This window comes from Phalacrocorax carbo, chromosome 14 (genome assembly GCF_963921805.1).
Source record: "Phalacrocorax carbo chromosome 14, bPhaCar2.1, whole genome shotgun sequence".
Taxonomy (NCBI): Eukaryota; Metazoa; Chordata; class Aves; order Suliformes; family Phalacrocoracidae; genus Phalacrocorax; species Phalacrocorax carbo.
In genome coordinates, this window is record NC_087526.1 from 9,427,866 (window position 1) to 9,442,481 (window position 14,616).

The 14,616-nt window shown below is 48.7% G+C and overlaps 1 long non-coding RNA gene across 2 annotated transcripts; it reads left to right on the forward strand.

Annotated features, from left to right (window-relative positions):
- Positions 1 to 89: 89 nt before the first annotated feature.
- LOC135315726 (uncharacterized) lies at positions 90 to 9,446 on the forward strand. 2 transcript variants are annotated; one of them, XR_010375218.1, is made up of 4 exons: positions 90 to 3,386; positions 3,870 to 3,960; positions 6,410 to 6,494; positions 7,468 to 9,446. It is a non-coding gene; the product is annotated as an uncharacterized LOC135315726 (long non-coding RNA). The 2 variants fall into 2 exon arrangements; XR_010375219.1 differs by lacking the exons at positions 90 to 3,386; positions 3,870 to 3,960 and adding an exon at positions 5,356 to 5,545.
- Positions 9,447 to 14,616: the final 5,170 nt, after the last annotated feature.

The window sequence follows — 14,616 nt, forward strand, 5'->3', positions numbered from 1 at the left end:
GATAGGTTGTTATTTTTATTGCCTAAAATCCTGAGCAGCAACCTGTCAGCAGCTTTGCTTAGGGGAAAGTGGAGCATTGCAGGGTGCAAGATGATGAGGTATTGTGATAATGGTGGCTGGCCAGAGACCCTCAGCAAGAGAGACAGCTGAGTGGCTGATATCCCTTCCATGGCAGCACCCTAATTGCCAAGGACGCATTCATGTTCATGCACGTTATTTGGTAATTATACTTAGTAGGCCGTAGGGGACAGTTAGGAAAGCTTAAATATGTGGCAGCTTCTACTACATCATCACTGTAAGCACCAGCAAGGCTTGGATTGCAGCCTTTGAAAGGGTTAGTGCAAAGCAATGGGAAGCAGCTTCCTGCAGCAAAGGGCAGAGGAGCATCTTTTGGAGGGCAGGCAGGTGTGTCACGCTGGGAGTCTGGGTCATCTTTTTGGTTGTAGGGAAAGAAGGGGATGCCTGTAAATGCTTCCTCTCCTCTGCATTTAGAGTTATGGGGGAAACGCATGATGAGAAACAGATACTGATCTTCTTTTAACAAGTAATTGACATAGATTTAAAAAAAACAAAGCCTGAACTCTACTGTGCATTGATGTTGAACACAAAGGTAGAACACAAGTGGTGGAACAATGCTTTGTACCGTACAGTGTGCCTTGCATCTTATTAATTCACAGTTATCTCTTTTCTAGAAAAATGTCATGGTTTGTGAAATCACTTGAAGCTTGAGAACTAAGTGAAGCCTTGACAATGGTCTGGAAAACATCACTGCCACCAGCCACTCTGAGTCTGCCAGAGACCAGCCGACATCCAGAGCATTTTGTCTCCCTCATGTCAGGTTGACTCCTGCCTTTGTTCATGTGCTGGGAGCTGGCTGTGCCTAATGGGAAGCTGCCACCCTTCCAACTGGGGCAATGGGGCAACAGAGAAACAACCTGGTGAGCAGTGTTTTATTCCAGAAGAATTATCTATTGAATCCTTCTGAACAATTTTGGCAGACATGAAGAAGATAAATTCTATGTGTAAAACGTGTATGTGTATATGAGCTATGTGAAGCTTGTATTTGAGCAAGGAAGGAGACTGCAGGAGCACTGATGCAGGCAGCTGCTTTGTTTGTCGTCACAAATAGTGATATACTTGGGCCAGCCCGGGCAGAATGGCACTGCAACAGAGCAGCCTGCAGCTCAGCAATGGGCACTGCTGGTGCAGAAATTCAGGGGTTAAAGCTCCAGCCTGGGTGGGCACCTGTGGGATAAAACTGGCTGTAGCAGACCACTGATCACCTTGGTGTGCATAGCATTGCCCTGCTGGGGCAGGTGAAAACTTCCCCAAGTAGCCTAGATGTGTAATTTATGCTGGCTGTCTCCAGAGCCAGCTCCAGGTTTTGCATGGAAGGGAAGGGGGCAGAGCAAGAAGAAACCATGAGGAGCATCAGTGGTGGGTTTGAGGGCAGAGCTTTTCAAAACAGGGATTCTGGTCAAGTGGACTGGTAAGACAAAGCTCCTGTGAGACCCAGGATGGCCAGAGAAAGGAGCAGTGCTCAAACCTAGGTGGTGTCCATCCACGCCTGAAAGGCTGTTGGAGGTTTTTTGTCCTTCTGTTTGCCTGAAGTTGTTGACCTGCAGTAGACAGAGATGCTGGGTATTGACATTTCATCTGTAAATATAATGTGAAATATAGGTTTATAATTTGGGGTTTATCCCTTGGGACTGTAGCCAAGCACGTGGCATTACTGTGCAGTGGCAGATGAGCAATTAGCAGATCTGTGCAGGAGCTGTTTGCTGTGCAGAGCAATGGAGGTGTCATTAGCATGCAATTACGGGACTGCCTTGAAGTGTCGTATTGTCTATGAAGTGGCTTTGAACTGAGCAGAGGTTGGACAACAGCTGCTGATAATATCACAGCCAGCAGCAGCTGGGGGGCTTGGGCATGTGGAGCGTGTGCCTCCATCATGGCAGATTGGCAGTGGTGTGTGCTCACCTCCCTGTGGGCAATGTGAATATGAGCTGCACAGTGTGGGAGGTAGGAGAGGAGGGAGAACACTGCAGACTTGCAAGGAAGAGGGTCCCATCCTGCTTTTCATGTAGGCAGGGGAAGCTTTGCACTGAGCATGAATTCTGCAGGTTGGCCTTTGCTTTCTCACCCCTTTAGCCACTGGTGTGGCCTGAGAGGTTAGTGTGACCTGTGCTAGGGACCATTGCCAGCCTGGTCACTGCTCAGGCACCTGGAGCAGGATGGTCCAGGGGGTTTCCTGTGGCTCTGGGTACCTGCTAGGGCTGGCAGGGAAGAAAAGGAGGAAGGCTGCAGGATGTCTTCTTGGTATGCTGGCTGCAACTGGAGCAGTGCACCTTGACATCATGCTCCTGACAGAGTATGTTTGTTTGCCTATTTTACGTGGGAGTGGGAAGGACTTTGGTTTGGGGATGCAGCCAGAAAGATCTGCAGGATATCTCAGGAAGGGTACATTTGCCTAGAGGGGCAGGAGCCTGAGAAGTGAGTGATGAGGCTGCCTCTGTCATAGTGTGGAGAAGGTGCATTAATTCATTGGCTTTGCATTATACTTTTTCCAAGACTTTAGGGCCTTTCTCTGATCTTTTGTATCCCTAAGCTTTTGTGCTGTGAGGCTATTTGATATCCAGATCTCATCACTCAACTTCTCAGAACTAAGCACATTTTTTCCCATCATTAGAGATAAGAGTAAAGCAACAGGGCAAGGTCCTTATTATTTTTTAATGCTAGCTGTATTTATTATGAAGGTTTTGTACAAAATGATCTTTGCTTCATGATTTGGAGAATTGTTAGTCATAACAGCACACAATAAAACATTTGCACAGACGAGCTTTGCGGATTGGGTTTTCCGATTTGCACCCAGGGCATCTTGTCGGAGGGCTGCCATGTGAAATAGCTGTTGCCAGGGCTGGATTTTGTAGTAGTTGTCTGGGGAAAGGACCTCTGGCTTCCACCCTGTGTAAGGGAGTGTTCCCTGCACAGACCAAGCTGTGCTAAGTGAAAATAGGTTCACGTTACTTAACAGTATGCTTCAAATACTTTGCAAGGTAATTGTGGGTTGCTATTTTGGACCCCAAAATTGCTGATGATGGGTGGATTATTCTAGAGAAAAAGTAAAAAGGTAAGTTATGATATCTTAAATATCTGTGGGGGTTTCACCTCACTCATCTGAATGGGAGACAGGGTATACCTGCCTGTCTGACTGAATTACTATAGAGAAAGGTGAGCAAAGGGAGAATACTTTGGGGATGTCACTGGCAGGTTATTAAGACTGAAGATGATGAGGGTTTGAGTCTTTCTCCTGTGTGGTCTGCTGATATCACTGCAAGGTTCGAATGCAGAAAGTGCCATCGTATTTCAAGAAACATAGGAGAAGGGTGAGTAAAACCTCTACAGTTTTATGCCAGCATTTCTGCACATTGTATAAGCATTTCTCCATGTCCATTTCCTCCCTGCTCTGCTTGTTTTACATCCTATTAAAGTCCTGGTCATTTGGAATGTCATCTCTTTTAGGACATAAGCCAGTCTTGTTTTGTAGAATCCTTCTACCTCAGCCCTGCTGAGTTTTGAAGGACTTGGGTTTTTTCATCTATCCCACAGCATGAGCTATTTTTGAGCTGCAATCCACTTGAATTAAAACCACACATGTCTCTCTGCTTCCTTGGGTGCACCTGCATGCATCCAGAAATCTAAATTGTATTGTGAGCAGCTTTAGCTGACTGCAAACACAAACCTTGCACTGTGCTTCCTTTAAGTGTTACCTCCCTTGAGAAGTGAGAAAATGACAGCTTAGATGCTCTTCCATAGTTACAACTCGGCATCCTGAGCATTAGTCCCAATGACAGTGTTTTTCTTTACAGCTTGTGAAGATTCAACAAATATCGTTTTTGAGCCTGGAATGAGCAAATTCACATTCCCATAATTAAAGGTGGATTCAGTAGCTTTCAAAGGGTGAGTGGCAAACAGAATAAAGGCTTCTGCATGATTCTTTGTCTTCTGACAAAATCTCAAGGCCCAGCTGTAGACTAAGGTGTACAGTGAGCATTGTATGCATCATAGCAAAACTGGTGGCTGCAGGAGGAACTTATACGGTAAGTAAAGATGTGTTGAGTACATCCATTACAGCCTGCCTACAGGATCAACAAGCTAACTGACGGAGAGGCTTTTGCAGACATCTTGAATCTGAGTCCCATCTGCAAGGGATTATCTGGAGAGAAATGACAAGGCAAAAAAAAATTTTATTGAATAAATGTGTCTGGTTTTTGGCAAGAAAAGATGCAGCCTTGGACACTTGTCTTGCAAAAGTCAGCCTTATTTCTCTCTCATCTCTCTGCATTTTGTTTCCTGCCAGGGCTGTTTAGGGGGACAATTCCTTCTGCTGTTCTGCATCTTCAACTGTGGTTTTTGGGGGTTGATTTGGGTTTTGGTGTTTTATTGTTTGTTTGGTTTTGGTGTTTTGGGGGTTTTTTAGGTATTACTGTTGATGTTTTAAAAGCAAATAAAGGGCCCTGCAGGAGCTGCTTTGCTGGATGCTCTAGGACTTTTCCAACCTTAACCATTCTGAGATTCTATGAATGCACACTGTCAGTGCCAAGCCCAGGCTGTCTGGTGGGGCTTGTCAGCTGTGGTCTCCCCAGGTCCAGACCTTGCCATGGCAGGCACTCAGCAAGGAACCTTTTGAACCAGCCTTTTGGTTTTGGGATTGACTGGCCTGGAGACAGCTGTGAAATGAAACCTGCTGTGGTTTGTTTGCTTGCTGTTCACAGGAGAGGGGTAGAATTCATCTGCTTGCTAAGGCTGCCTTCTGAGGCAAGGGCCTGGAGGCAGCACTTAAAAACATTAAATTGGGATCAAATAATCTCCTGATGATCAGCTCTCTTATTTCTCTCAAGTGCTTTTGTCTGATAATGGTTTGGTTTGGTTTGTAATAGTGTCGTTTTGTCTGCAGCAATATTGATGCAAGCATGGAAGTCACATTAAGAAACAACATCCTGTTTGAGTTAAAGAAACGCAACTAATTTCTGATTATGTTCACTAGAAGCATGAGGAAGAGAAAAGCAATTTTTCCTCCCTTGGCTCCTCCAAGTGCAGACATGGAGCACTTGCTTCATGAGACCCCCCTTCTGCAAACCCACACTGCTGAAATGGGGCAGAACCTTGGTTTATCTTCCTGACCATGGGCACGTAACCTCTCCAGGGCTGCAGCAGACAGGTCCCTGCTGGGAGCAGAGTGAACTGTAGTTTTGTTACACCCTAACCCTTCTGAGCTGCGTGCATTATCCTTCTGTGCCGTATCTCTAGAGGAGATCTCCGCTCAGTCCTGCGGTGCTAATGACTAACACCTTTGAAACAATGTATGACAGCACTGGTCAGATTCTGCCACTGCTAAAAGGAAAACAATCTAGGCCTATTTTTTCCACCTGACTTAAGCTTAAATCTCTGAGCCTGGAATGGAATAATATTCTCATGTGTTTCAGACACATAATTCCAGGCTGCTTTTCCATTGGGCATAGGAGGTTGCTGCATCATATAAATTGTAAGTGATGCTCCTTTTCAGTTTCTTTTTGCACCTGTTAATGCTGGTGGGAGATGCCCTGGTGCTTTCCCCTTCTGTCTGGCTGTTTGCAATGGGCTGTGACACTGTGGGCACCCCAAATGCAGAATGCCTGTTCCAGCTGCACGCATGTCGATCTGTCACTGGCTTCAGGACAGAGAGCACCATGGGGACAGTTGCTAATTATGTAGAAAAGCTACTCTAAATGCTGCCCTAAATGTATGAAAAGTAAAAAATGTATGGAAAAGAGAAAGAAGGGCAGGGATGGTGAAAGTTCTTTATATATGCATATATATGTATTTTATATATATGTATACCTAATGAAAAGTTCAATGTCTTCTGATGTGGCTGTTTCTCTCCGGATCTGTGAAGAGCTAATTGCAGCTATATTGAGGGCTTATGGGAAGTTTAGGCACATAAAGGTTAGCTTTCAACCCTAAATTGTCTCCCTGTTTTCTCTTGAATCATTTGTTTACTGATATTTCTGATTTTTTTTCCCCTCTGTAAATTGTTGAATGTTGGCATCCCTGTTATCTAAATACAAATTTGAGAAGAGCTAAAAAACTTTTGCAGAGATGGCCTGTATCTCAAGGTATATGCAGCTTTTAAAAGTTTATCAGAGGAGCTATCTTGATTGGGAGCTGAGCCTGCCTTTTTAAACAGGACTGAGTTTTTTAAAAACAAATATCTCTTATATATCAGGCAGACTTGTTTTGACACCTAATTAAGTTAATTTAGGTGGTTTAATATAGTTCAGCAGCAGCTCAAAATCATGGTTTTCCACCTGATCTGATATATCGATTCTACTGGTGTTTCGTCCATAAATCTCTTTCTCTTTCCATGCAGCTGTAATTGCATTTGAGAAAAGGAAAATCATTATGTGCCCAAGCCACCCAAAGTGCATAATTACTCCATTGAAATACCTCTAGAGGTAAGTGAGAGCCGAGTGTCGCTTGTGAGCCTGAAGTTCCTTGACAGTTTCTGCAAGAAGCTGTGTACAAGCAGCTAACGGAGCGGTAGTGAGCAGCCCAGCAGCAGGTTGGGGGGCAGGAGTGGGGGACAAACCCATGACAATGCCATGCAATGGCAAAACAGCGTTCACGCTGTTTCCTGCTAACATGGCAACAATGTGTAAAGCCATTCTAGCAGAAATCCACTTCCTCCTAGATGACATCGGGTAGGATTTCAGCACTGCGTTCTGACTTTCTTATGAGGTCATCTTTTGTTTTTTGGATCAACCTTCTTCAAGACCCCGTGGGAGCTTTTGTTCTGGAAATCAGCTGTAAGCCCACAGGGATATTTTCTTCCCTGATTTCTCATTAGTCAAAATCCAAATTATACAAACCATGAGGGGTTTTGAGTTTTTTTTGTCTGGCTTTTTCTTCCCCTTTTGGAGCAGTTCAAGTGTCTGTTCTTTGCTGGAGCAATTGCATATTCTACCTGTGTTAATTCTAAAAGGCAAGCTGGGTATTAGGAATCTTGCATAGACACAACCATCAGTTTGATTCTTAGACTGCACTGTTTATGTGCTAAAGCAATATATGTATATTGTATGAAGATGTGGTTGTCTGGGGGACTGAACAGTGAAATTCAAAAGCCCTGATGCATGTTTCTGCATACACCTGGTTTAGGTTTGTTTATCTCCAGATGCATGCACCAAATCCATCTGTTCCTTCACATTGTAATAAGATAATTTTACTAAGAATTGCATAAAGGCAGCATATTGTCCCTGGAGTGTAGTATTCCTGTATTGTAAATACACATAAGCTTTTGCAAATATGGAAGACATTTGTTAAATATTTGCACGGAACCTTTCTGTTACCTTTGTCCCCCGTCCTGGTTCTAGTCAAATCTTAATGGGGAGACTTGGCAGGCCAAAGGTGTTGAGATCTTTGTTTATGCAGGATGCATCAAAGTCAGGAAAATCCCGCACTCAGGATCCCAGGACTGACACACAAAGATGCTTACTGTCCTCCTGCACAGGTAACCCTCTGGGATACAGGGTGAGTCTCCTCTCCCCTTCCCTGCAGTATCTCGGTGTGTGGTGGCTTTTCTCAAGACCATGTTTTTTAAAATACCATGTCCAGCAGAAGCTGCACAGAACCAAATACCTCTGAGGAGGCATCTCCTGTCCCTAAATGGTAGTTGGCCTGTTATGGTTGCTGCCAGCAGGATTTATGAGCAGGTTGTCATTGTCCTCAGAAACATGTCCTGTGAGTTGCAGCCAGGACTTTACTTAAAGGATGTCTCTCCCTGCTGTTGTGTGCACTGGTCCCTTTTGTCTGTGCCTCTCTGCACAGTGTGTTTGCTTCACCTGTGAATTCTACCACTTGTGCAAGGACATAAGATTAAACAGAATTGCACCCCTGCAATACTGGAAATGGTGTTCTGGAAATGTGACTTTCCTAAGGGCTTTAAATCAAACGTTGGCTAGATGGAGCTGCCGTGATTTAAGTGCTTTCTGCCTTCTGGAGCAGCAGTGCAGGTACATCTGTGGAAGGCAGGTCCAGCAGGTTGTGTTCTGGTGCAGCCGTGTGCCCAGGCTAGCACAGGACCAGCTAGACTCAGAAGTGTTTACTTGCATTTATGTGGGTCTTGAAAGGCTTCTTAAATTGTATGAAGTTAATACAATGGAAAAAGGATTTTTCCTGCCTACCTAAGCAAGCCTTTAGTGATTAATGCTGTAAAGTGAAAGCAGCAGCAACAAATTCAGTTTTATAATGTGCTGTGGATTCCAGGTCTATGAAAAATGTGTGCTTCATAAAAGAAATTTTCCCTTCTCTTAGTATTCTTTCAAAAAATATCTTATCTCCCTAAAATCCTCGTGTCTCCATAGCTGCATTTTGATGCTAATGGGATTCATAGCTTCACAATTCTTTCTCTCTTCTTGCATTGGTACAAGGCTAAACTCTATTGCAGAATAGATGTGTTTGACTAGAGAGAAACTTAGCAGAAGAGAGGATTCACTCTTTGGTTGTGAAATTAGTTGAGCTTTTTTTCATCTGTTGTTCTTGCAGAAATGTATTATGTACCATAACTACCGCAAGAAAAAGGAAATCTTGAGGTACAGGATGAGTTGCTTGCTGTTGTCTCTGACACTGAACAGTAAACAGACAGACCGTCATGAGTGGAAGACATTTTAATTCACATAATTTGTTATTCTAAAACTTTGATTATTTTAATGGTGGTAAAAACTCTTGCATCTGCTTTTGAATTACAGCTAAGGAAGTACGGAGGATCTAAACAGTCTCCTTGCTAAAAATACATTCTGCTAGAAGTGCTGCTTTCCAAACCTGTGTCATACTTGGTTGTGTGCTTCAAGGGAAAGTTTGGGACATTGACTATTGCTCCTGCTTTCTTTTGGTTGCTCTACATAAATGGCTGTATTTTGCCACCACTTTCATTGTGATCTTTTTCCCCATAACAGGAATTTGTTCCTCTTCATAGCTGCTTTCCAGGGAGGGAGCAAGCGGCTGCACTTTGCACGCATACCACAAGAAACAGGGTGTGTGGAATAGCAAAAGCAGCAGATGCACTGCAGGGTAGCAGAAGGGTTTCCTCCCACCCCTTAACACAGCAGAACCACACAATTACCTGTCCGAACTGGCTGTGTTCAACCTTTTCTTGGCATGAGATCAAGCCCAATAAATGGTTTTTCTCAGCCTTCAGAAAAGGAGGCTCAGAGGGGATCTCATCACCATGTACCAGTACTTAAGGGGTAGCTACAAAGAAGATGGAGACTCCCTTTTTACAAGGAATCACGTGGAGAGGACAAGGGGGGATGGACACAAGTTGCTCTTGGGGAGATAAAGATTGGGCACGAGAGGAAAATTTTTCACAGTGAGGACAGTCACCACTGGAATAATCTCCCCAGGGAAGGGGTTGACTCAGCCATGTTGGACACCTTCAAGAATCATCTGGACAGGGTGCTGGGCCATCTTGTCTATACTGTGCTTTTCCTAGAAAGGTTGGACTAGATGATCCCTGAGGTCCCTTCCAACCTGGGACTCAGTCTGTGGGACTCAGTCTGTGGGACTCAGTCTGTGGGACTCAGTCTGTGGGACTCAGTCTGTGGGACTCAGTCTGTGGGACTCAGTCTGTGGGACTCAGTCTGTGGGACTCAGTCTGTGGGACTCAGTCTGTGGGACTCAGTCTGTGGGACTCAGTCTGTGGGACTCAGTCTGTGGGACTCAGTCTGTGGGACTCAGTCTGTGGGACTCAGTCTGTGGGACTCAGTCTGTGGGACTCAGTCTGTGGGACTCAGTCTGTGGGACTCAGTCTGTGGGACTCAGTCTGTGGGACTCAGTCTGTGGGACTCAGTCTGTGGGACTCAGTCTGTGGGACTCAGTCTGTGGGACTCAGTCTGTGGGACTCAGTCTGTGGGACTCAGTCTGTGGGACTCAGTCTGTGGGACTCAGTCTGTGGGACTCAGTCTGTGGGACTCAGTCTGTGGGACTCAGTCTGTGGGACTCAGTCTGTGGGACTCAGTCTGTGGGACTCAGTCTGTGGGACTCAGTCTGTGGGACTCAGTCTGTGGGACTCAGTCTGTGGGACTCAGTCTGTGGGACTCAGTCTGTGGGACTCAGTCTGTGGGACTCAGTCTGTGGGACTCAGTCTGTGGGACTCAGTCTGTGGGACTCAGTCTGTGGGACTCAGTCTGTGGGACTCAGTCTGTGGGACTCAGTCTGTGGGACTCAGTCTGTGGGACTCAGTCTGTGGGACTCAGTCTGTGGGACTCAGTCTGTGGGACTCAGTCTGTGGGACTCAGTCTGTGGGACTCAGTCTGTGGGACTCAGTCTGTGGGACTCAGTCTGTGGGACTCAGTCTGTGGGACTCAGTCTGTGGGACTCAGTCTGTGGGACTCAGTCTGTGGGACTCAGTCTGTGGGACTCAGTCTGTGGGACTCAGTCTGTGGGACTCAGTCTGTGGGACTCAGTCTGTGGGACTCAGTCTGTGGGACTCAGTCTGTGGGACTCAGTCTGTGGGACTCAGTCTGTGGGACTCAGTCTGTGGGACTCAGTCTGTGGGACTCAGTCTGTGGGACTCAGTCTGTGGGACTCAGTCTGTGGGACTCAGTCTGTGGGACTCAGTCTGTGGGACTCAGTCTGTGGGACTCAGTCTGTGGGACTCAGTCTGTGGGACTCAGTCTGTGGGACTCAGTCTGTGGGACTCAGTCTGTGGGACTCAGTCTGTGGGACTCAGTCTGTGGGACTCAGTCTGTGGGACTCAGTCTGTGGGACTCAGTCTGTGGGACTCAGTCTGTGGGACTCAGTCTGTGGGACTCAGTCTGTGGGACTCAGTCTGTGGGACTCAGTCTGTGGGACTCAGTCTGTGGGACTCAGTCTGTGGGACTCAGTCTGTGGGACTCAGTCTGTGGGACTCAGTCTGTGGGACTCAGTCTGTGGGACTCAGTCTGTGGGACTCAGTCTGTGGGACTCAGTCTGTGGGACTCAGTCTGTGGGACTCAGTCTGTGGGACTCAGTCTGTGGGACTCAGTCTGTGGGACTCAGTCTGTGGGACTCAGTCTGTGGGACTCAGTCTGTGGGACTCAGTCTGTGGGACTCAGTCTGTGGGACTCAGTCTGTGGGACTCAGTCTGTGGGACTCAGTCTGTGGGACTCAGTCTGTGGGACTCAGTCTGTGGGACTCAGTCTGTGGGACTCAGTCTGTGGGACTCAGTCTGTGGGACTCAGTCTGTGGGACTCAGTCTGTGGGACTCAGTCTGTGGGACTCAGTCTGTGGGACTCAGTCTGTGGGACTCAGTCTGTGGGACTCAGTCTGTGGGACTCAGTCTGTGGGACTCAGTCTGTGGGACTCAGTCTGTGGGACTCAGTCTGTGGGACTCAGTCTGTGGGACTCAGTCTGTGGGACTCAGTCTGTGGGACTCAGTCTGTGGGACTCAGTCTGTGGGACTCAGTCTGTGGGACTCAGTCTGTGGGACTCAGTCTGTGGGACTCAGTCTGTGGGACTCAGTCTGTGGGACTCAGTCTGTGGGACTCAGTCTGTGGGACTCAGTCTGTGGGACTCAGTCTGTGGGACTCAGTCTGTGGGACTCAGTCTGTGGGACTCAGTCTGTGGGACTCAGTCTGTGGGACTCAGTCTGTGGGACTCAGTCTGTGGGACTCAGTCTGTGGGACTCAGTCTGTGGGACTCAGTCTGTGGGACTCAGTCTGTGGGACTCAGTCTGTGGGACTCAGTCTGTGGGACTCAGTCTGTGGGACTCAGTCTGTGGGACTCAGTCTGTGGGACTCAGTCTGTGGGACTCAGTCTGTGGGACTCAGTCTGTGGGACTCAGTCTGTGGGACTCAGTCTGTGGGACTCAGTCTGTGGGACTCAGTCTGTGGGACTCAGTCTGTGGGACTCAGTCTGTGGGACTCAGTCTGTGGGACTCAGTCTGTGGGACTCAGTCTGTGGGACTCAGTCTGTGGGACTCAGTCTGTGGGACTCAGTCTGTGGGACTCAGTCTGTGGGACTCAGTCTGTGGGACTCAGTCTGTGGGACTCAGTCTGTGGGACTCAGTCTGTGGGACTCAGTCTGTGGGACTCAGTCTGTGGGACTCAGTCTGTGGGACTCAGTCTGTGGGACTCAGTCTGTGGGACTCAGTCTGTGGGACTCAGTCTGTGGGACTCAGTCTGTGGGACTCAGTCTGTGGGACTCAGTCTGTGGGACTCAGTCTGTGGGACTCAGTCTGTGGGACTCAGTCTGTGGGACTCAGTCTGTGGGACTCAGTCTGTGGGACTCAGTCTGTGGGACTCAGTCTGTGGGACTCAGTCTGTGGGACTCAGTCTGTGGGACTCAGTCTGTGGGACTCAGTCTGTGGGACTCAGTCTGTGGGACTCAGTCTGTGGGACTCAGTCTGTGGGACTCAGTCTGTGGGACTCAGTCTGTGGGACTCAGTCTGTGGGACTCAGTCTGTGGGACTCAGTCTGTGGGACTCAGTCTGTGGGACTCAGTCTGTGGGACTCAGTCTGTGGGACTCAGTCTGTGGGACTCAGTCTGTGGGACTCAGTCTGTGGGACTCAGTCTGTGGGACTCAGTCTGTGGGACTCAGTCTGTGGGACTCAGTCTGTGGGACTCAGTCTGTGGGACTCAGTCTGTGGGACTCAGTCTGTGGGACTCAGTCTGTGGGACTCAGTCTGTGGGACTCAGTCTGTGGGACTCAGTCTGTGGGACTCAGTCTGTGGGACTCAGTCTGTGGGACTCAGTCTGTGGGACTCAGTCTGTGGGACTCAGTCTGTGGGACTCAGTCTGTGGGACTCAGTCTGTGGGACTCAGTCTGTGGGACTCAGTCTGTGGGACTCAGTCTGTGGGACTCAGTCTGTGGGACTCAGTCTGTGGGACTCAGTCTGTGGGACTCAGTCTGTGGGACTCAGTCTGTGGGACTCAGTCTGTGGGACTCAGTCTGTGGGACTCAGTCTGTGGGACTCAGTCTGTGGGACTCAGTCTGTGGGACTCAGTCTGTGGGACTCAGTCTGTGGGACTCAGTCTGTGGGACTCAGTCTGTGGGACTCAGTCTGTGGGACTCAGTCTGTGGGACTCAGTCTGTGGGACTCAGTCTGTGGGACTCAGTCTGTGGGACTCAGTCTGTGGGACTCAGTCTGTGGGACTCAGTCTGTGGGACTCAGTCTGTGGGACTCAGTCTGTGGGACTCAGTCTGTGGGACTCAGTCTGTGGGACTCAGTCTGTGGGACTCAGTCTGTGGGACTCAGTCTGTGGGACTCAGTCTGTGGGACTCAGTCTGTGGGACTCAGTCTGTGGGACTCAGTCTGTGGGACTCAGTCTGTGGGACTCAGTCTGTGGGACTCAGTCTGTGGGACTCAGTCTGTGGGACTCAGTCTGTGGGACTCAGTCTGTGGGACTCAGTCTGTGGGACTCAGTCTGTGGGACTCAGTCTGTGGGACTCAGTCTGTGGGACTCAGTCTGTGGGACTCAGTCTGTGGGACTCAGTCTGTGGGACTCAGTCTGTGGGACTCAGTCTGTGGGACTCAGTCTGTGGGACTCAGTCTGTGGGACTCAGTCTGTGGGACTCAGTCTGTGGGACTCAGTCTGTGGGACTCAGTCTGTGGGACTCAGTCTGTGGGACTCAGTCTGTGGGACTCAGTCTGTGGGACTCAGTCTGTGGGACTCAGTCTGTGGGACTCAGTCTGTGGGACTCAGTCTGTGGGACTCAGTCTGTGGGACTCAGTCTGTGGGACTCAGTCTGTGGGACTCAGTCTGTGGGACTCAGTCTGTGGGACTCAGTCTGTGGGACTCAGTCTGTGGGACTCAGTCTGTGGGACTCAGTCTGTGGGACTCAGTCTGTGGGACTCAGTCTGTGGGACTCAGTCTGTGGGACTCAGTCTGTGGGACTCAGTCTGTGGGACTCAGTCTGTGGGACTCAGTCTGTGGGACTCAGTCTGTGGGACTCAGTCTGTGGGACTCAGTCTGTGGGACTCAGTCTGTGGGACTCAGTCTGTGGGACTCAGTCTGTGGGACTCAGTCTGTGGGACTCAGTCTGTGGGACTCAGTCTGTGGGACTCAGTCTGTGGGACTCAGTCTGTGGGACTCAGTCTGTGGGACTCAGTCTGTGGGACTCAGTCTGTGGGACTCAGTCTGTGGGACTCAGTCTGTGGGACTCAGTCTGTGGGACTCAGTCTGTGGGACTCAGTCTGTGGGACTCAGTCTGTGGGACTCAGTCTGTGGGACTCAGTCTGTGGGACTCAGTCTGTGGGACTCAGTCTGTGGGACTCAGTCTGTGGGACTCAGTCTGTGGGACTCAGTCTGTGGGACTCAGTCTGTGGGACTCAGTCTGTGGGACTCAGTCTGTGGGACTCAGTCTGTGGGACTCAGTCTGTGGGACTCAGTCTGTGGGACTCAGTCTGTGGGACTCAGTCTGTGGGACTCAGTCTGTGGGACTCAGTCTGTGGGACTCAGTCTGTGGGACTCAGTCTGTGGGACTCAGTCTGTGGGACTCAGTCTGTGGGACTCAGTCTGTGGGACTCAGTCTGTGGGACTCAGTCTGTGGGACTCAGTCTGTGGGACTCAGTCTGTGGGACTCAGTCTGTGGGACTCAGT